The sequence below is a fragment of the Helianthus annuus genome, chromosome 14 (assembly GCF_002127325.2).
Source record: "Helianthus annuus cultivar XRQ/B chromosome 14, HanXRQr2.0-SUNRISE, whole genome shotgun sequence".
Classification (NCBI taxonomy): Eukaryota; Viridiplantae; Streptophyta; class Magnoliopsida; order Asterales; family Asteraceae; genus Helianthus; species Helianthus annuus.
Window position 1 is genome coordinate 26000088 of NC_035446.2, and position 23243 is coordinate 26023330.

At 36.4% G+C, this 23243-nt stretch overlaps 2 long non-coding RNA genes across 16 annotated transcripts; one reads left to right on the forward strand and one right to left on the reverse strand.

Annotated features, from left to right (window-relative positions):
• Nucleotides 1-997: 997 nt before the first annotated feature.
• LOC118486438 lies at nt 998-1829 on the reverse strand. The gene is made up of 3 exons (XR_004879076.1): nt 1773-1829; nt 1601-1680; nt 998-1066 (listed from the first exon to the last, which is right to left on the reverse strand). It is a non-coding gene; the product is annotated as an uncharacterized LOC118486438 (long non-coding RNA).
• An 812-nt stretch (nt 1830-2641) lies between these two features.
• LOC110908249 lies at nt 2642-7580 on the forward strand. Of its 15 annotated transcripts, none has more exons than XR_004879083.1 (11): nt 2642-2992; nt 3109-3848; nt 4278-4332; nt 4458-4504; nt 5076-5198; nt 5402-5496; nt 5596-5838; nt 5936-6019; nt 6785-6982; nt 7076-7200; nt 7294-7580. It is a non-coding gene; the product is annotated as an uncharacterized LOC110908249 (long non-coding RNA). The 15 variants fall into 15 exon arrangements; XR_004879077.1 differs by having other exon boundaries at nt 3151-3848; nt 7065-7200; XR_002574359.2 differs by having other exon boundaries at nt 3151-3848.
• The last annotated feature ends 15663 nt before the right edge of the window (nt 7581-23243 follow it).

Below are 23243 nucleotides of genomic sequence, written 5' to 3' on the forward strand. Positions count from 1 at the left end.
AACCTATCTAGACTAAGACTCGATACAAGACGAAGTCGACAGATGCATGCACTAACAAAATAAAATGCTCTACTAAGATTAATAGAATTAAAATTTATCTATGACATATGAGGATAGATCAACAATTACATCGAGTACTGAACAACAAAATTTAGTAATCTAAAGACAATGATTTCAAGCAGTGGTTCTCTTTTGAGAAAATTTAACTTTAACATACCTTTACAATAGCAGATATCAACTCTAACAACTGTTGTTACTAAAATTAGTAAAAATAAAATGCTCCATAAAGATTAATAGAATTAAAATTTATCTATGACATATGAGGATAGATCAACGATTACATCGAGTACTGAACAACGAAATTTAATAATCTAACAGCAAAAACTAAGAAATAACCTATCTAGACTAAGACTCGATACAAGACGAAGTCGACAGATGCATGCACTAACAAAATAAAATGCTCTACTAAGATTAATAGAATTAAAATTTATCTATGACATATGAGGATAGATCAACAATTACATCGAGTACTGAACAACGAAATTTAGTAATCTAAAGACAATGATTTCAAGCAGTGGTTCTCTTTTGAGAAAATTTAACTTTAACAGACCTTTACAATAGCAGATATCAACTCTAATAACTGTTGTTACTAAAATTATTAAAAATAAAATGCTCCATAAAGATTAATAGAATTAAAATTTATCTATGACATATGAGGATAGATCAACAATTACATCGAGCACTGAACAACGAAATTTAATAATCTAATAGCAAAAACTAAGAAATTTTAGCTTCAACTCCATCGAGTACTGAACTTCTTTATGTATATCTTTGAGCATCGCCATGAACTCCAAGTCTCTATCACCACACTCTATATTACTGACAACACAAAGGTCACGTACAGCAGTTGAAGACATCGCCATCAGGTTTCTGGACACCTGGTCTCTCGTAAACAGACCAAGATGCAGTCCATCAAAACACCTCTTCAGCTCTTGAAGAGTAGCCCTATCCTCATATACTTGATCCCCAACTTGCTTGATAAAGCGATACTTTAAATCATCAGAGTCTGCAGAAGGGTATGATGACATTTTATCTTGTATATTTCTTCAAGTCTGATGTAAAAGAAGGATATTATGGTAGTAAAACGTGATGAAAAACAGGTGAACTGACAATCATATTATATAGTGAAATAGCTTACAGCCCAAAGATCAGACTTAATTTCACCGCACCATTAAACTAATCTAGGAGGCAAAAACATGTACATTTAATATAAACATATAAATTCATGTATTTCAAAACAACAGCCATTTAATGCAAATCTTTTCAAAAATAAGTTTTCATGGGAAAACTAAAAAGTTAAATATCAAGAAACCGAAAGAACAAAAAAAAAACAGGTTATCATAATTACCATTAACTTCTTCATTTATCATAAAGATGCATTTTAAACACTATAAAAGGCTGATGATTAGGCTGATTCAAAACATCAAGAACTGTGTTTTAAAAACATGTCCTCTCAAAAAACAAAGTTGGAACACAACTGGCCTAATGAAGAACTAATATATAAAATCGACATCATTAGTGATAATAAATACAAGAAAACCTGGAGCAGCATCGGATTGCTTCATGAAGTCCTCCACTCTCCTACATCAGACTTCAAGAACAGTGCAAAAGAATTTCCCACTACTCGCTCGAAAAAACCAAAGCTGAAATATATCAACACCTTAAAATAAATATTATCAACATATATCAACAGTTTAAAAGAATCCACAAACCTAAAATAACCCGCAACTGATTGTTTGAATTTTAAACAACTCTGATTAGGCTGAAATATAAAGCGAGAATTGGAATAGATCAGTTCAAAATTTAAGATTCAAAATTACAGAAAAAAACATACTCTCAACGATGTTGCAATAATGATGTTGGAAAAATTATGTGGAGTACAAAAAGCTGTAATCGAAGATGAACATACTGAATATGGAAATTCTACATTCTGTAACAATCTATCTATACTTTCTAACAAAAGAGAAAACCAAGTGGCATAAGAAAAGCTGAGGTGAAACGTTGATGTGTGAAACAGAGCTTCAATGAAACAACGATGTTGGAACAATGATATTGAAAGGATAATGTGTAAACAGAGTCAACAAATGTTCGAACAAAGAATTGTAATCGATGATTAACCGACTCAATCATGAGAGCTATGCATTTGAGTGAGTGAGATATGATCGCCAATATGAGTGAGAGAGATAAATTGAAATTTGAATGTGGAGCCAAATTCATATATGTTATTTATAGGGAGCCAAATTCATATGTAGTTTGAATTTTGAATTTGGATCTAGGATTTTAAATTTTGAATATGGGTAGAAGTTATGGGCAGAGGTTTGAAGTGTGTATAAACAAGTGCCCTTTTGTATGTGGGCAGAGGTTTAAATTTTTAATAAAGAACAGACCTTTGAAAGTATAGATGTGGGTCAGACCTTTGAAAGTTAAAGTGATCTATATATATTAATAAATGAGATGATTTGGGCCATTTGTCATTGAATGGTGGAGCAATTTTGCTTATGTGGCATCCATTGGTTGAGGAGAGTGTGATTTTGGGAGGGAATCATTCTAAATACACAAAAAATTTACATCCACGCGGGATCTGAATGTCTATGTGAATAGCCAAACCCATTTTCGACCCGAGTATATTAGCCACATAATAAACCCTAATTTGTGAGACTTCATTTTTTCCTTCTGTAAAATCTATCAACCCTAACCAATCTCATCACCGTTCGTCCCTGTTTCGTCATTTGTTTCCATCATCAACATCTTAATCGTTGTAAAGGTATGTTTCTTCATCAGAGTTCCATCATCGCCGACTATATAAGGGTTCTAAAATACCTAAATCCATCCTTTCATTCAACACCTGTTTCTCTTCCTGTGTGTCCGTCACAAACCCTAATGGCGAACACCTCTATCAAAATCAGCTTTCTTCTTTGTCGTTTCACATCTGGTAAGTCAATATATGCATTCTTATTTTGTTGTGATTTCTTCTATATTTCATCGATGATTTCGTTCGATTTCTTCTATCTTTCATCGATGATTTTCTCTGGGTTTGATGGTATTTAGATCATCTTCAAGTACATGCCTTATGAGGTTCGGTTTTTGAAGGTGTACGATGAGTTGCGGCGGCTAGGGTTGCGCTGGAACTCAACGACTTAGATGATCAGAGGTTATCTTTCTTTGTTATATCTGATTTGGAGTCCCTTTGCTTTTGGATTTGCAAGTAAGTTTTTTGTGTTAGTTTTTTTTAATGTTTGTAAAAATGCCTGTATATTGTATGAAGAATAAATTTCGGTAAATTATACTTCATATCCCACTCCAAATTTTAATATGGGATGCTTGATTTTATTAAAAAAGATCATGTGCATTGCCTCCTACTTTTAGGAATGTCATTAGTGTACATTTGGTTGTAAGAAGGCTGTAAAGAGGAGGTTTGTAAGAGCTTTTTTTCCTGTTATTATTTTAGTCCTAATTTTATACTGTATATTTACTCTCTATCTTAACTGCAGGTGAGGGTGAAATGGGTATTAGTGAGCATATGATAAATCCTAACACTTGCTTTACTAGGTTTTATGTTTTATAACTATATTGAGCCGAATCGATGACATATATATTTTTTGTGTATTTTTTATGTTGTTTTTACGTTTGTTTTATGCTGATTTTTGTTAGCTACATTTAAGGTTAAGTGTTTATTTTACATTGCTTTATTCGTTGGGGGGAAAAGGAGGTAGTCGTTGGGAGATTTTGGCCATTAAGGGAGAGCCTTATGAAGTTGCACTCTAGAGCCCAAGAAAATAAGAAACCAGGTTTGTCAAGGCTTAAATATGTTTTTTTTTCTTCTAAATTTCTATCTTTTTTTAATATTGACATTTGTTGTCAAGTTGTAGACACGTTTGGATGTGGTCTGACAATTTGTGTTGTTTCTTGGTAAATAAATTCTCATCATCTCTAAGCAAAAACTGTTTCCATGCTGAGTTTTGGTGCTTTTTAACCTGTTTGACCCGTATATATTTAGCTAATTTTTTTTTAATTTGATTACTTAGAGCTGTTTGAGATAAAAACACCACCCCTTCATAAATAAACGGGTCAATGCATTGAATAATAATTTCTGAATTTACATGTGATCTCCGATGACTCAAGTTGATATCAAGTTGTTCTTGATAGTGTGGACACTAAGCTTCAAAGAGATCTATTTGATATTTGGAATAAAGATTCTAAAAGTTTGTTCTTTGCAGGTCAGAAACGATTCCTCGCACGTTTATGTATATGGTACAGAGCAACCTAAGCAAGGTGGGTCCACTTTCTTTGCAACTGATGTGCTTCTTGACTACCAATAAATCACAAATTCTAAGTTGTTTTAATATTTTGTTTTAGACTACTCTAAGCTTTTGTTTATTGTGATGATATTGGTTCAGGAAGCAAGAAAATAGGAAAAGGCTACACTTTTTATTATTTCCGTTTGGTAGGTTTAGTAACACTTGCTACTTAATCTTTTTTACTGTTTTGGGCACCATTAAAGACTTTAATGGGTTCGCGGAACCTTGGATTTGAGAGGGAATTTATGTTTTTGTAATTGCTCTTTGCTAGCAACCTACTGGCATTTTAATAAAATTAATCATATTGTTAAAAAAAAGATTCATCACATTTTTTATTTCTTTGAAAGGTCAATTCTGGAAAGCCGTTACAAAATTGGATTTGCGAAAACTGTTTAGGGGTAAAGAAAAGATTAGTAATGAGATTCTAGGTTGGATTTGCAAAAACTATTTTGGTTATGATGGTTAGGCACCAGAACTTTGTTATGTATTGGTGGAAACATGTTGGCATATTGGGGGGATCAATGGAATCTGACACGTTAAATTAACATACAAAAGCATTTTGGGTGAGATTAACATACAAAAGTATTGGTTTTAACTTGTTACCAGTTTGCCGCATGTAAGTTTTATTTTTATGAACCGAGAAATCTACCTCTTTGACCCGTTGTATTATTACACATATGACCCATTATCTGATAATATTTGTTCTTTTGTAACAAGTCAAAAATGTCATTTTAAATACTTGGAAGAACAGGAGTCAACAAACTCTGATGATTCTACCCAAATGGTGCTGGACAAATAGGTGCTGGAATAGGCTTCTGGTGAAACCATGGCTTAAGTCAGGTATGATGTTTTCTCCTCTGATATCCAGCCTGTTAATGTGGTTATTTGGTCTGGTTCAACTAATATGAGCAGGGCAAAGAACACAAACCCTGCTTCCTTGAATCCCACTTAATTTAGTTTGAATGATACTGACTATTTACATATGGATATTGGTTCGACGAACGAGGCAAGAATCAGTTAACACAAACCTTATGGTATTTTAGGTACTTTATTTTAAATGACGTGGCATGTTTACATATGGATATTGGTTTGACGAATGAAGCAAGAATCAGTTAACACAAACCTTATGGTGTTTTAGGTACTTTATTTTAAATGACGTGGCATGTTTATCACTTTTCATTTTGATCTCTGTTGTATAAGTACAACCCCTTTTTAGGTAACAAAATTTTCTCTGTAGGTTATATTGACAGTGGTGGAGCAACAAACGAATCATAACGGACTGGTTTTTATGGAGCGATTCACTGAGTCATTGCATTATTATTAGACGCCTTTTTTACTCGCTTGAAAGTAGTGTTGGTGTCATTTTGTTGGCGAGTGATCACCATAAAGTTATGTCAGAGGTGTATATGGGATATTTGGTGGTGGTGCCTGCAAAAACTACACTTATTCACCTAATCCAAAAGGCGGTTAACCGCTTATGGTAATCTCATTAACCTAAACCACATGTGTATCTACTTCGATTAATTTGATTTTCAATATGCTCAGTTTGCTACTAGGGTTGAGATTTGTTTTTTTAGTTATATATACAGGTACAAATAAGGTCACCAAAACTATGTTATACATCCAGCCCTCTTACATTAAAACCCAACCAATTTTCCTAGGTAAGACCGAACGCCTTTGCTCGATTAGCATTCAAAAGGAAACCAAAAGGATTGAGATTTGTTGAAGTTTTCTTTTGTAATCACTCAAAGTTGAATGATGTGGTTTTAATTTGATTGATCGGGCATGCACTCACTTTGTTTAAATTCAAATATTTATTATGGGGTTTTTATTTTTATTTTTTGCCTAAAACTGAATGACATCTGCAATAATTTAGACAAACACAACATAGAAAGGTAATCTTTTTATCACACTTTTAAATAGAAAACATAAAATGGATTTCTCGTTTGAATTTGACAGACATTTCTATGTTGTCTTTTTTCCCTAAAATTGAACCACATTTGGCGTTAAAATTCAATTGCGGCCCCACAATTTACATGATCTGTTATCCTGATGAGAACCGACCCGCTTATGACCGCAAAACCTATACCGACCCGCTAAGTATTTATAGAGTAGTTTACATCTTCACGGGTTTGGTTGCAGGCCGGTTCGGGTTGGTTAGGGACTGATACTTAATTCAAAAAGTACAAGTGTGTATTCTTGGTACAAATGTAAATGGTTTGGTTTGCTTAAACATTTTGTATTCTTATAAAGTTGTTATTGTGCTTTACATTCTACTTCTGGTGCACTAATTCAATGGATCAGTCTTATTTCAATTTTGTTTGCCATGATTTGCACACTTTTGATCAATAATTGGAAGTAGGGGCTTCACATTTGGTAATAGAAGGTCTTAGTGTTGGTTTTGATATGTTTTCGTTTGGTTTCAGTTGGAGTATAAGGTGGCAAAGAGTGGGAGGGTGATCGGGAGTGCAAGGTTTATTCATATGGAGACGTTGAGTACATTAGATGAGTAGTCACATGACATGAGTCACAAGACGATGAGTAACAACACAAAACAAAAGCAAAGTTAAAGCCAAACGGGCTGCACACAAGATTTTCTTAGATGTGGCCCAGGCTGGCTCCAAGTATGTTCTTTTATCCCTTTAAAAACACATTTACTCGTGATTTAAAGATCATGTCACATGATTGAGATTATAGGATGGGAAGTTTGTTTACAGACTCATCTATCTTAGCGATCTGATGCGGTTTTTGACACAAGATGAAGCTGTGATGACCACATCTCTTCTGGTAGGATCAGTGGGAGATGAAAAGTTAGTAAAAAGGGCTTTGAAGACATTAGGTGGTAAGAACTTAAACCAGAAGTTATGCCTAAAATCCAATGATCATTTGATTATAATTTGCTCACACTTACTTGCATTTTTATTCATATTTTCAGGTTAATACATTAAGAGAATGAAAAGCAATGGCCTTAGACACTAAAAGATACGTAAACAATAGTCAACAAACTGCACCAAATGGTGAATGTGTTTGCTGGCATCATTATTGTGATTTGCTGGCATTTTAGCTTTCAAATTTTTAACATTTATTTATCTTTATTTTTAGACTCTGGTTAATTTAATTAGGGATATGAGGCGTTTATAGCTGTTTTTAGGTTGCATCGACCTCACATATTCATTTTCTTCTAGGCAGACTTTCATGTTATTTACGGTGCCCTCACAATGATTTTGATAAGGAAAATGTTACAGTATAAGTAATTATAAAAAAATCACATTTAATTTCTTTTAAAGAAGATGATTAATCATTAAGAACACATGGTAATATGATCATAGAAGTGGTAATATGTACAGCTTGGGCAGGTTGAGTGAGGGCATGGGTTGACCCGCTACCACCTTTTTTTATTTATTTTATATGTACTTTATGTGGACAAATGAATGCGAAAATAATCATAATAAATACAATATTTATGTTATGATAATCCAAACATTTGAAAAAAATGCGAAGTTGTCAATTCATTTATTTTCATTCATTTAATTTAATATTTATCTAAGTTATGAATCGTTTTTTTTTTTTCTTTTAAAAGTTTTCTTAACAAATTAATCTATAAGGCACTTTTATATTTGTATCCATGATTATAACATATAATTTTTATGTTTTTTAAAGGCATATAATTTTTATTTTTTATAGATAAAACTTATTTAAATTGTTATTTCATCAAGTGTACTTGCTTCCCTACTCAATGCTGGCCATGGTGAATAAAGATATCGACTATTATCTTCTTCAACCTTTATGCTACTCAAGTAAAATCCCCACCAAAGGTTTCTAACCCGTGAGTATCTTTTTATGAATTCTATCGTAGTATTTTCAATTCACACATGCAATGTGTGTTTTATATATGTTATTACATATACCATTTTCATTGTTCAACCCGTGTATATACAGGTCTATAACCTAAATAATATTATTAATATTGGTTCGGGTTAAAATAAAATCTGACCAAATATGGGTTCATGAACATATGGTTACCGTCTTAGTCTTAATGGGTCATTTTTTTAAATGTATGAGTTTGTTTCGGGTCAAAACAAATCTGAAGAAATATGGGTTCATGATCACATGGTGATGGTTTGTTTTAAAGAGCATTAATTTGGTTTAGGTCATCGCAAGTCAATTCATCGTTTTTATGTCGTCAGAACATTGTGTATAGTGTTGACTTCGAGCATGCTCGGTGTAATATCAACAGAACCGCTCACGTGGAGATTGGTTAAAGTTTGGTTGCCTTTGAATTTTAAAAGTGTTGGGATATTAGTTAAATAATATAATTTTACTTTGAGACCACATGTATAACACAATAATTTTTTAACCTATCCTTTATATATACAAAAAAAAAACATTACATATACACATCTTGCTTTTGTATGTTTTTATGGTTCTTTACAACTAGAAAAAGTTTAAGAAACCGAATTAATAATTTGTGGTGGAGATAAGGGAAAGAGAATGCTTTAGAGGTTAAAAATGTTATTTATATACTTTATTTATTGTAAATTAAATTTTCCTACCCGGAAAGTTTCCGGGTTATAACCTAGTTTTATACATTAAGGTTTATGATGCGGTAATGACATAAGAAAAGCCTTGTTGGACAGCCTCTATGGCTGCCACTGTTGGTGCATCTGTCTGTCGAATTCGTCTTGTATCGAGTCTTGTACTTAGAAATGATAGAGCTAGACACGTTGTACGAGAAAATAGGAGATGTGTGATGAATGTTGATTTCGCACGAAATGATTAGATCATTTCGTACGAAATAGCTATTGCTCATATCGCACGAAATGACTCTTATCTGTTTCGTGCGAAATACCACTCCTATAAATACCTAGCTTGTGATTTCATTTGTAATGTTCATAATTCCGGTGCCGAAGTGTTGCTGACAAATCAATATAACAAGACAATTAAGAGTGAATCAAACTGTTATAACGTCTAATCAATGAATTTTGCCTCTGATTAGACCGAGACCTCTTCTGATAGACGCGTTTAGATCGTTTCTCGATCCTACAAGTGGTATTAGAGCTCAGGAGGAAGAGTTCTTACCAATTTCAGCTTGTTTTCTTCAAAATTCTGACTTCTACACCTTCTTTTTCAAAATTAACAAAATTTTACGGTTAAAATGGATTGAATTTCTCATATGAAACGCATAACATAGTTTTAATCAATCCTTGAAAGAATTAGAGTTAAAATCGGTCTAAAACTTGTTAAATTTGTCCATTTCGCTTATGATCATACTCGAATACATGACATCAGCAGCATTTGGTACGAAATGAATCATTTAGTTTGAATCAGAGAGTTTATTTCGCTCGAAATCATCTTTGAGAAAGCTCATTTCGCACGGAATCATTTTCGTAGAATTCATTTCGTACGAAATCAACTACTTGAGTTTCATTTCGCACGAAATCAACTGTTTGGATACCATGTCGTACGAAATCAACTACTTGAGTTTCATTTTGCACGAAATCAATTGTTTCATTTGAAATTTGTATTTCGTGTGAAAGGACCATTCCGTTTGAAAAGCTATTTCGTATCAAAATTCCATTTCGCATCAAAGGGGTCTATTCCATTTGAAATCTCATTTCGTGTGAACTTACATATTGTTTGAATTTTGTGAATTTGTGTAACAGATTATCGAAACATGGAAGAGGAATTTTACAACGCATTTGCAACCACTCCAGTTGCCCCAGTCACAGCTGCAGAAACCATTGAAGTTGAAAATGAAACAGGAACGTCTCAAAAGCCTCCTAAACTTATGTACATCTAGGATTTTAAAGGATGGCAAAATCGGTTTGAAAACTGGGTGCAAGCCTATAAATTTGATGCATGGTGCTTGTTGGATGTATATTATGCTAAACCGAAAAATGAACGTGGGATTGAAAAAGCTTTTAGTGACTTCTCAGCGACTGAAAAATTGAAATACACCAGTGAAAAAATGATGATTAGTCTTCTCCAACAATCTGTAAAAGAAGATATTTTTGTGTTACTTCAATATCAAGGAACTGCGAGATCAATCTGGTTGGCGTTGATTAACAAGTTTAAGGGAAGCGCTGATATGATAAAGAATAAACAAGCTTTACAAAAGAAATCATTTGATTTGTTTGTGGCATTTGAAGGAGAATCAACAAAAGCGACTATTGATAGATATTGTCATCTTGTTCTGGAAATGGGAAGATTGGAAATAAAGAAAGACGACGATGAATGGGTTGATAAGCTCGCCGATGCGCTACCACAGCAGAAATGGGGAACATATTTGCTGATATTAAAACATATGAGAAAATCTGAAAGTATGAATTTGGCGAAGTTTATTCAGAAAATTGAAGAACATGAGTTGGATATTCAGAAAATTGCAATAATGAATAATCCAAATGCTCAACAAGATGTCAGTTTATACTACAGAGGAAACAAATTTGAGGTTACTCCGAATTCAAAGGTCAAAACTGCTTTCAGTGCTGATAGTTCTTCTGGATCAACTGCGAGTACTATGATTCAGAGTGGTGGATATTCTTCATCATATTCGAGTTTTGATCCGAATTTCACAACACCGAGTCCTCAACGACAGAATTCAACAAATCTGCAATGCAATGTTACATTGAATATTCAAAACGGTTAGAATCTTTCTCCAGATGTGGCTAAGCAACACATGGCATCACTGGTTACTATGTTAGAGTTGTATGAAAGCTTAGTTGCTAGCAAAATTGGAAATCCGATGCTTATCAAAGAGGATTATGACCAGATTGATGCTGAAGAACTTGAATTGATGGACATCAAGTGGTGTTTGGCCAGTGCCGTAAGAAGAGCAGAAAAATTTACACAAATCATCGGTAGAGATGATCTGCGTGATGTTGCTACTTCTCCATTAGGGTTTGATAAATCAAAAGTTACTTGCTTTCGTTGCAAAGAAAAGGGACATTTTAAACGAGAATGTAAAAACAAAGAAGCAACAGGAAGACAAGATTCGCCTGGAAAGAACAATTATTATCAAAAATCAATTTTTCATCAAATTGAACAACAACCGTCATCATCCCGTGCTATAGAAGATGGCAAGAAGAAAGCTTTTCTGGTAAACCAAGATGATGAAAGATTGCCAGAGGGATTTAGCTGGGATAATTATGTTCCAGATAAAGAATTCTTAAAAAATCAACACTTGTTGCTCAATTTTTGGAAGAAGAAGCAGTCAAGTCTAAGCCAAAAAAGAGTAAAAATTTTTAGATCATCAGAAAGTGATGAAGATACTGATGACGAGGAAGAGTACATTAATAATGCTAGAAAAAACTTAGACTGATTCAGTTTAATTTGTTTTTTTTGCAGATGAAATCGAGATGTTGAATGAGAAAAAGGATGCTAGATTGAAAAGAAAGTTAGAAGCAAAAAGGATTGCTGAAGAAAAGGTAAAAACAGAAGTTGAAGAAAGTTCAACAGAGAAGGTTGAAGATGAAGAGTGTGAGATAAAGTAGAATTTGATGAAGAACCAATAAGTGAAAATGTGATTGAAAAAATTGTTGAAGTAGAGAAAATTATTGAGAAAATCGTCGAAGTTGAAAAAATCGTTGAAGTAGAGAAGATAGTTGAAGTTGAGAAGGTTGTCGAGGTTGAAAAGATAGTTGAGGACATGAAACCTTGTCTGAAATGTCTGGAATCATGCAAAGATTGTGAGGAGAAAGACAAGAAGATTCGTGAACTTGAAGAGTTGAAAGAAAAATTATTGTCTGATGTGAAGTATGTGAAAGAATCATATGACGTACTGAACAACACGGTTGATAGTCTGAACAAGACAAATCTAGAAATGGGAGCTGCTCAGACAATGATGAGTTCGACTTTAATGACGAAGCAGAAGGTCATCAATGAGTATATTGAAGACTGTGCTAAGCTGAAGCAGGATTTGGAAGTTGAAAAGATAGAAAGTGAAAAAATCAAACGATTGCTGTTGAGTTATACAACTTGTGATTATTTGATTGATCGAGTTTATCCTACTGTTGCAGGTCTTGAAGTTTTTCAAGATAAAAAGATGGAAGAGGATACTGGTAAGAAACAAAGTGTCAAGTATAACAAGTGTCCGCCTCCAATCTATGAAAGTTATGCTCCAAGAAAACCAAATGAGGAACGTTTAAAAAATGCACTCAACATAAAGTTAAAGTCTGAAACCATTGATGAGTTACCAGAAAACATTGATATCACATTCACAGCGTCTGACACTGATCATGAGTCTGAGTTGTTAAAGAAAGTGGTCGATCAGGTGTTGGATATGGATGAAGAGTCAAAGTCGGAGTCTAAATCTGAAAGTTCGAGTTCATCAGAAAAGAGTCCAAGTTCACCAGTCAAACAGGTTTATAATAAAGAATTCTTCTTATCAAAATCTAATTTGAATATGAACCAATCAAAGTGGTATATACTTTGAATGATTCAGACAAATTATATTCTGATAAAGAATTTCCAATAAGAAGTGTCAAAACTGAAATGATCAAACAGGTTTTCAAATTAACAGAAATTAATATTTCTGAAATAAAAGATGTGAATCTTAATGAAAAACCTAAAAAGTACACTTCAAGAGTTCAACAAAGATTGAACAAGAAAAAGGGTTACAGTTCTGGTTCTGGTTTTCAAAAGAAACCAAACCATATCAGTAATTTTAAAAAGAAAGGATTAGGTTTTATTCCCCCAGAAAATCATAAAAATGAGAAAATTTATAAACCAAAAACTAAATTTGTTTCAGGAACAAATTTTGAAGAAGAAGAGAAAAAACCATTCTAGAGACAGATAAACAAAGAGTTTCTTGTTGAGAAGAAAAAGAAGATGGTGAAAGAATCTGAGAATAGGGTTGAACGAAGAACTTGTTACAGATGTCAAGAAGTTGGACACATTGCTTGGAATTGTCCAAAGCCCAACAACACAAAATAGGGAGTCTCTTCTAACTCAAAGATGAGGGAAAATGGGTTAACAAAACAAAACAACCAACTAAAAAGTTAAAATGTTCAAAGATTCAATTTTTGAAATCGGTGAAAGTTTGAAAAGATTTTACAACAGAAATGTTGATTTGAACAAACAAAGATGGGTTGTTAAAAGTTCAAAGAGTAGTTCTGACAATGAATCTGACTCGTTAAAGTCAGAGGAGTCATTTGTTGTGAAAAATGTTGTGAATTCTGTTCCAGAATTGAACGATGAAAACTTTCCAATATTGTCAAAAGAAAATTTAAAGCTAAAAGTTGGAAAGGTTGAGATTTCAGATCAATTCTTTGTCGGTAAGGAAGAATTTGATGCTGAAAAGGTTTTCAATGGAAATGTAAAACATATCTTTGGGAAGATGGTTGACGGGAAGGTAAAGGGCGCAAAAGAGTTTTATAAATCGAAAAGATGGTGGGATAGAGTTGAATCAAAGTCACCCAAGGCTGGTCAAGCTTGGGTGATAACATTTTCTACTTAAAATCCTGACTTGCCGGAGCTCCCAAGTTGGTAATCGTGGAGCAGGAATCGGCATCATTCTTTAAAAATTGTTTTTGTGAAAAAATTTAAAAAAAATTGTTAAAATTCTACCAGTGTGACTTGCCAAAACTCCCAGGTTGGTTATTGGGGAGTAGGAATCGGCATCTTTCTTGAGAAATTCACATATGTGATATTTCATCCTTCAAGTGGTAGTATTCTTGAAAATTGTCATATTTTATTTTACAAGTGGTATGGTTGATAAGCAAATCTACAAGTGGTGGAAAAAGAGGTTTTCATCTACAAGTGGTTAATCAAGGTCATTAAATTGAACTTGATTTAACTTTCTTTCAAGAAATTGGAAAACAAAGTGATGATCATAACCCTAACGTTACAAGTGGTAAAATCAACAAAACTTATTTTCCGGAAAAACCATTTTGATTAAAACAAACTTAAGTGTTTTGAAATCATAATGAGAAAATAGTTTGTTGACAGTGGGAGTTCGGATTGTTTATGTCAAGTGGATGGCGAATTGAAGCATTTCTCATCAGTCTATCAAATTTTCTTTTAATGGTTTTAAATTTTAAGGAGAGTAAGAAATTTCAGAAAATCCAAAAACATTAGAAAATTTGAAAAAGTAAAAAACATGAAAAAATCTAAAAAGCCAAAAACATGATAAAAAATGAAAAAGAGTTTTGTTGTGGAAAAGAGGAAATGATAGTACATCAGTGGACTATCACAGCACGTTAAAGAATTGTAAAGTAAAAATGTGATAAACGATCTCACTGCGGATATGTCAGTAGGTTGTTATGCATTCAGTAGATTGTATTCGAGATATAAACTTAAATATCAATACTTACTTATTTCGTGGGGAACATCTCTCGGATATATAGGTAACCCCTGAAATCTTGTTTGAAAGATTCTATTTTTAACATACTAGGTCTTTGTGCGTGATGATATCTGGGGTATTATACCAGGACTTCTGATTTTGCGGGAGCAATAGCCTAGTCCTCGTATAATATTTTGCACATGCTTTAATCTTAAAACTCACCCTCAGCATAAAAAATGATGAAACATTGGAAAATGCTAATCATGTGCTGTTGAAGAAAAGATCCCCAAACGGGACACACCAAAAGACGAGGCATCATCTCTTTGTCTAAACGGAAGTTCTAACCTGAGCTCTCATGGTCTCGCATTTACCTGTCTATAGATATCATTAGTGTACATTCATCTGTAAGACTGAATATAGAAGTCTGGATACGGGAGTATATTCGAGGTGGGACACGCGAATAAGTTTAAGTCAATTAAAACACTAAACTCGTATCTCGAAACAGTTGAACTTTGTGTGAAAATTTAAGTGGATCATTATACTGACAATCTAAGTGAATCGTTTAGAACTTAAAATGTTTAAAGCTTAACGGTTTTTGTGATTTGTCTCATATTCTGATATGATCCTCTTACATAAACTCACAAAAAATATTGTTTGTAAATATTTTTCTATTATTGCATTCCGTTAAAAACAAAATTTCAAAAAGATTTTCAGTATGTTTAGCATAAATTTTTGTAAATAAAAAAAGATTTTCGACAACTGATGATGAAATGTTGATTTTCAAAATTCAAAGTGCTAAATATGATGAACAGGTTTGGGAGAGTGTATTTAGAAAAATGTTTTGCTTACATGTGGTCATCAGAGATTTTTAATGATAAATCATTTTGATTTTTGTTTTTACAAATGATAAGCAGAGATTAAATTTGTCAAATATTAAATTTGTGAAATTTATTTTGAGGTAGAGGATGTGCAGGTTAGCCAGGTTCCTGATTCTGAGATTTTCAGAGAAACCAGGTTGCGATCCTGATCTCGTAAAAGCTGGAAAGCATGAGTAGAGTGTGAGTCAGATTACGATCCCAGTACAACTTAAGGGGGAGTCTGCTAGCAAGGGGGAGTCTGAAGATAGCAGAGCCAGATTCAATTCCTGATGTAGAGAAAGAGTTTTGTTGGATGCTTACACTGTCAGATTTTTTTAAAGAGCGAAGACTGATAAAGATTGAAGACTGTGAAGACTCGACACTGAAAACTTCGTCAACATCCAAGGGAGAGTCTGTTGGTGCATATGTCTGTCGACTTCGTTTTGTATCGAGTCTTGTACTTAGAAATGATAGAGCTAGACACGTTGTACGAGAAAACAGGAGATGTGTGATGAATGTTGATTTCGCACGAAATGACTCTTATCTATTTCGTGCGAAATACCACTCCTATAAATACCTAGCTTGTGATTTCATTTGTAATGTTCATAATTCCGGTACCGAAGTGCTGCCGACGTGTCATCTGAACTGTATTCTTGTCAAGTCAATATAACAAGACAATTAAGAGTGAATCAAACTGTTATAAAGTCTAATCAATAAATTCCGTCTCTGATTAGACCGAGATCTCTTCTGATAGACTCGTTTAGATCGTTTCTCGATCCTACAGCCACCTCAGCTTTTGTTATGTCACTTGGTTTTCTCTTTTTATAGAAAGTATAGCTAGATGTGCACTACAATTTTTTTTTTTGAAAAGAAGTTTTTTTATATACAAAAACTAGCGATTTTTATAAAAAAAATTGCAAAAAAAAAATTAGTGTGTTTTTTAGGATTTTTTAGTTAGTTTTCGAGTTTTCGCGTTAAAAGTGGTTTTCATTTAAACCATTCCCTTCTTAATTATACTTATAATTATAAACAATAGCTTCTTTATACATTATAACTAATCACACAACTAAATAGAATTTACATGAAGTTTGAACTTACATCTTAAATGTCTATTTGCTACCATTCACACTCTTCAACAAAACACGAATGAAGCAATTGTTTATTGAGAGATGAACAAATATAAAAATGAGAGCAAGATAATATAATGCAGTTAATGAAAATATGTAATACATTCATGAAGCCTTAATTAAAATATCATTTAGAAATGTAATATGTTTGTTTGGTGTGGATGTGTCATTACGAAGGCATTGCATCAACCTCCCTTCTGTGGTGTGCAGAATGTGTAAAAAGAAGACGACATATGGTAAGCTCCAAAAAGGCAAAACATTTAATAACATGATTGGAGTCATACAAAATGTACTGGATGCAATAAAGGAGACATCATATAGCATGTCCGGTCCAACGTTTCTTAAAGACCCTAAGCAAACTACGAATACGGGCCCCTTTTGTGACACTCGAGGTTTTTCCGAACGAACACCTTATAATATTTTGTGTATGCATATATTATTAAATGAAAACGTGATCTTAATTTGCATAATGTGTGGTATGTATGTATATATATATGTTTGAATGTGAGTCGAGACCATGACTCGCAACCGGGCGGTTGCGAGTGGGCCATTGGGCCGTGACCGGTTTGGGCCGAAACCCCAAGCCCAACCCGAAAACACCCCTTGTATATATATCCCACCTTTCCCCACCTTCCCTCATTTTACACACACAAACACTTCTACTCTTCCTCTCAACTAGAAAACCCCAAAACAACATCCAAACTCTTCCAAATTTTCGGTTCAAGCTCAAGGATCTCGGATAAGCTCTTCATCACTCGGACACTCCATCTTCTCGGTTCCCTTTTCTTTGTTTCGGCTCATTCTCCTTCTCCTATACCGGTTAGTGTTACATATGTGTAATGGTTGTCTTGAATGCTTGATGAATAAAATGCTTATGAACTAAGAGATGCTTGGTTAGTAGTTTTTGTATGATTTTTTTTAGGATGCTTTGTGAAACTTGAACTATATGTGAAAACCCTTGTGTATGAAGCATGATAATATGTTTATATGGCCAAAGGAATAGTGATTTTAGGAATGATTATGCCAACCGAACCATGTCTAAAGTTACAAAAATGCATGTTCTTGTTCTTACATGATGATCTAAATATGTGTGATTTTGGTTCAAAAATGTGTGATTATGTTTGGCATGAAAACCCTAGAAACTATGAACATTTGATGAACTAGTTGAAGATGGTTTGAAGATTTAAAAAGGCAAAGTTTGATCTATTTTCATTGCTGGTCAGTTTAGGAAAAGTGTTAATGGAACCTTATTGGCTGTTTCCTAATCTGGGACTGATTGCATAGTACATATGGACTGAAAAGATCTGCATCATCACGTGTACATGAAAATGACAGCATTCCGACTCGCAACTGCGTCGTTGCGACTCGCAACCAAGGCATGACAACTCGAGACCACGTAGTTGCGACTCGCAACCACTGCATGACTACTCGAAACCACACGATTGCGACTCGAGACTACGCCGGTTGCGACTCGCAACCACAGCATGATGACTCGAGACCACGGTTACGACTCGCAACCATAACGTGACAAGCCGAGATCTCCTAGTTACGACTCGAGACCATCTGGTTGCGAGTGGGCTGTCCACTTTGGTTATTGGGCCATTATGTGTTATGGGCTAGCTGTTGACTGGGTTATGTGTTACTGTTGACTGCTTAATTGTTTAGGCCGGCCCAATAACCCCATGACTGTTTACTTGTATGCATGTTACGTGCCAGTATGTGTTTTACGTGAATACTTGTATCTGACCTATACCGGTAACCATGTTAGGACGTGGTGACCAGCGTGTTTGACCAAGTAACCTAAACCTACCGAGCAACCCAAGGTGAGTTCACAACTTAAAAGCATGCGTCCCGGTGGTTTGGGACACGAGACTAACAACCCTATCCCCTGGTAAAAGGGGATACCATTTACATACTTTCCCTGGTTATTGGGAACACAACTTACTTTTCCTTCCCGGGTATTGGGAAACCTTTTGGTTAATTACTGTTTATACGGATTGCAACTAACGGCACTAAACGAAACTCTATCACTCAAGTCCCTACTACAAATACCGATTAGTCGCCGGGTTAGGCGAGCGGGTTATTAGTTGATAGCGCTATTTAGGTGTTTACCAGCCTCACACCGTGCCCTGGTTTGGGACGGGCGTGAACTAATAGACTCAGAAATCCGTCAATGATGATAGAACATTGACATCGGGGCATCCTGCGGATACGCAACGGTTACCTAGTGTTCGGTATTGGAAAAACAGTTTAGTCGCTAACTTTTGGGGTAGCTCCCCAGGGCATGTATAAACGGGTAAATTAACCGGTGAAACAAGTTTTTGGTAATAAAAACTGGACAACTAGTGAACTCACTCAGCATTATTGTTGACCCCTTACTGCATGCTTTGCAGGTAACCAATGATTCAGGAGCTGCTGCTTGGGGATGTGTAGTGTTCGTCAAACCCGTGTGTCGGGATAACTGTTTCGGACAATGAACTGTTTTTAAAACTATTTTGGTTTATGCTTCCGCTGTTTTGTTAAACTAATCACCGAATCTAAACTCTAATGTTGCTAATTACTCCGGATATTAAATATTTTTGCTAATAATTAAATGCTCAGTATAATTGGTGGCTGGATCCTGGTCAGTCACGCCCTCGAAGCGGGTGTTATCCGCAGGTGGAATTTGGGGGTGTGACAGATTGGTATCAGAGCCATTGGTTATAGTGAACTTGGTTTTAAAAAGGGGAAAATCTTTTTGGAGAAAACCAGACTATAACCTGTGACTCGCGACGACACTACACTCCAAGTACAAGGCTCAACACTTTTGACCTCCTAGCTCGGACCAGTGTTTACTTGTTTGCTTACTATATGTTTCCTGTTTCGCTATACGTACTAGTATGTCTAACTAGTGAACGCCCACATACGATATTGCATGTGATTGCACGTTAGCACACCAATATGAATTCATGTACACTTTCTCGTATCATGTGATTGATAGGGTGGTAATTCCCTAAACCTCCGTGGCTTACACTACTTGATACTCTTTGAAATCTACTCGAGTGTGGGGAACCATTTGACATGAGTTAAGAGGAGCTGAGATGAGCATGCAAATCGCAATATTATTGTGGGTGCACACATAATAATAATGTGGGGTGCATGCGAGTCCCAGTGAGGCTTAACAAGTGAAAAAGGGGTTCCGTTTCGTTATTTGTATGATGAGAAACACAACAGTCCATAGGAGCCGTAGCAGTGATTGTCTCCTACTCGAACACGATCTTTTCACTTCTCACTGCACCCTTTCGAACCTCGATGCTATCGAGTATTACCTGAACACCCATATGAACGCCTAGCGAGCGGTGTAGAACATTAGATGCTTGTACGAACATCCCCGGGTTGGATGTTGAAACGACAATGATTGGTCTATATCCTTCTCACCTTTCTTCGCTTGCTGGAACGTAACGTGTTGACGTCTTAAATCCCGAAGTGCGATCACTTCTGCAACACTATCTCAACATACCGTGTATTACTCAGTCAACTTGCAAGAACGGTGGACAAGAGGGTAAACGTAGTACCTTACTGGCTTCAGCATTTGAACGACCCTAGTCAGCGGCTCATAGGAGCCAGCTCTTACGAATCAGTCGGGCCATAAGCGATGACAATCGACAATGGTGCGGAAATGCGTAACGGCCAGCTCAATAAGTACACCTTGGGACGCGGCACGGAAACGTGACAAGATGGACTTGTCAGTAAAGGATCGTAGCGCACCATTTCAAGCAACGACATCAGAAACAACAGTCGCGACAACATCAAGGTCAACAACCAGGGGAATGATGATAGTAATGGGAATTCTCGCAACCGTAACAACAACATTGGAAATGATGCTCGTGGAAGGGCATTTAGGATTGGCGCAGGCGACGCCAGGCATAGTAGCAACATGGTAGCTTGTATGGGTAGTTGTTTGCTTCATCTCTACTCTGCTTAACCCTGATACTTCTTAAAACCGAACCAGATGTGGAATCGACTGATGGCAAGTCAAATAGAATCTCAAAAGTTCGTTAGGATGTAAACACGACCTTGTGGGACGAGTGTCCGGTGTCGACCTTCCTTCTACCACACTCGATGGTTACAATGCAGCAGTTAGTGTGAATTGGTTACCCAGGAATCACACGAATATACCCAGTGAGGAGAAAACTTTGTGTGGAGAATCGGCATTTGTTCTAAAGCATCAGAGTAGTTCGATAGTTAGCGCCATTTCAGCTGTGAAGGCCAGAAGTGTCTACAGAGGGATTATTCCGCTGTGTTAGCAACCGCTACGGATGTTAAGGCTAAGGAAAAGTGGATCGAGGATCCACCAGTTGTTCGTTGTTTCTCTCGGCATGCTATCCGAGGGACATTCAGTTTTCTTCCGAAAATTTGTTAGGCGGAATCTCAGTTTGATCTCACGTCTGAGGCAGCCCTGATTACTTGTACTTTTACCATTTTGCGCCAGGAAGGTCGCAAGATCTATCAAAGCAACTATAGGAACCGTCGGACAGGAGTTTTGTAGGGTCTGGTTCTTCGCTTTGGGGGAGCCCCACTCATCTTAGGGAAGATGGGCCTTTTCGTGTGTATACCGACCATTAAGAACTCATCAAGGTGACAGCCCATAACCATTTGTCTCGATCCTGTATTGACAACCTGTTGACCAGTTACATGGGTCATGCTCCTATGTGAAGATTGAGTAGCGAACGAACTAACATCAGATGGAAGTCCAAAGGGAGGATGTTCCCAAAACGGCATAGTGAACGCAATGAGGCCATTTCCAGGAGACACCGGATGAATTATTCCATGACCTTTTGGGGTGAACAACCCACCAGCTGCTTTATGGATCACACTGCAACTGTGTTTATCTAGTTCGTTTTGAATCACTTCTAGGAGAAAGGGGCACCTTGAACAACACTTGTATTCCATTGTAGAGCTTCTAGGGGAGGAGCGTCTACGTGCGAAGCCTACCTAAGCATGACTTCAGGATTTGGGAAGTACACATTTTCTTTTTATCAAACAACGAAGTGGGAATACACATGGAACTCGCTAAGATCCATTTTGCTAGGAACTGATCAACATCAAAGATCCCTCGAGAATACAGGAGTTTCTTGGTCCCACCAGATACTATCGCAGCTTAATCACAAGATTTTCAAAGGTCGCACAGCTTAAGTCTCGTTGGCACAGCAAGGTGTTGTGTTCGTGAAGGACCAAAACAGGAGGACGTCTTTTCAGCTTTCGAATCCCAACTTTGTAATGCACTGAGCATCATCTTCACCCTAGGGTACGGGTGATCTAGCGGTATACCATGATGCTTTGAATCAGGATCCCAGTTACACACTGATGCAACGCGAGAAGGTTATTGCTTACGCCTCTCGACAACTTAGGAAGCACGAAAGGAACTACACAACGCTTGATTTGGAACTGGGAGCAGTGATCTTCGCACTTAAGTTATGACGGCATTACCTATACGGAACCAAGTGCGCCATCTACACCGACCACAGAAGTTTAGAACACATATTCAAGCAGAAGGAACTGAATATGCGACAGCGACGATGGGTCGGACTGCTGAATGATTACGAGTGCTCTATCAGGTATCACCCGGGCAAGGCCAATGTAGTAGCAGACGCCCTCAGTCGGAAGGACACTACGCCTAAGCGCGTAAGAGCTTTACAACTCACGATCCATTCTAGTCTACCTTCGCAGATACGAGCTGCTCAGATGAGAAGCACTGAAACCGGAAAACGTTAGAGCTGAAGCCCTATGCGGGTCAAGGCAACGCTTAGAACAGAAGGAAGACGGTGCTTATTATGTAACGGGACGCATTTGGGTCCCACTCTATGGCGACTTACGAGAACCTACGATGGATGAAGCGCACAAATCTCGCTACTCAGTACACCCTGGTTCGGATAAGATGTACCACGATATTAAGACTACGTATTGGTGGCCTAGCATGAAGGCCCACATAGCAACTTACGTCAGCAAGTGTTTGATTTGTGCGCGAGTCAAGACGGAATATCAGAAACCCTCAGGCCTACTCCAACAACCAGAGATACCACAAGGGAAATGAGAGCAAATTTCCATGGATCTCGTTACTGGCCTACCTAGATCACAGCGCGGAAACGATACTATCTGGGTGATCGTGGATCGACTCACGAAATCCGCACACTTCTTGGCAATCAAAGAAACAGATAAATTCTCCACTCTGGTGGAGATATACCTCAAGGAAGTTGTTCGAGGCACGGGGTGCCCACCTCTATCATCTCTGATCGAGATACACGTTTTACTTCGGAACTGTGGCAAGCAATGCACAAGTCTTTTGGCTCACGTTTAGATATGAGCACAGCATATCACCCACAGACGGACGGGCAGTCCGAACGCACTATTCAAACATTAAAAGACATGCTTCGCGCTTGTGTAAACGACTTTGGCAACAGCTGGGAAAGGCATCTGCCACCCGTGGAATTCTCGTATAATAATAGCTACCACACCAGCATTAAAGCTGCTCCGTTTGAGGCATTGTACGGACGTAAATGCCGGTCACCTCTTTGTTGGGCAGAGGTGGGGGATAGTCAAATCACTGGTCCAGAACATGTGGTAGACACTACTGAGCGGATTG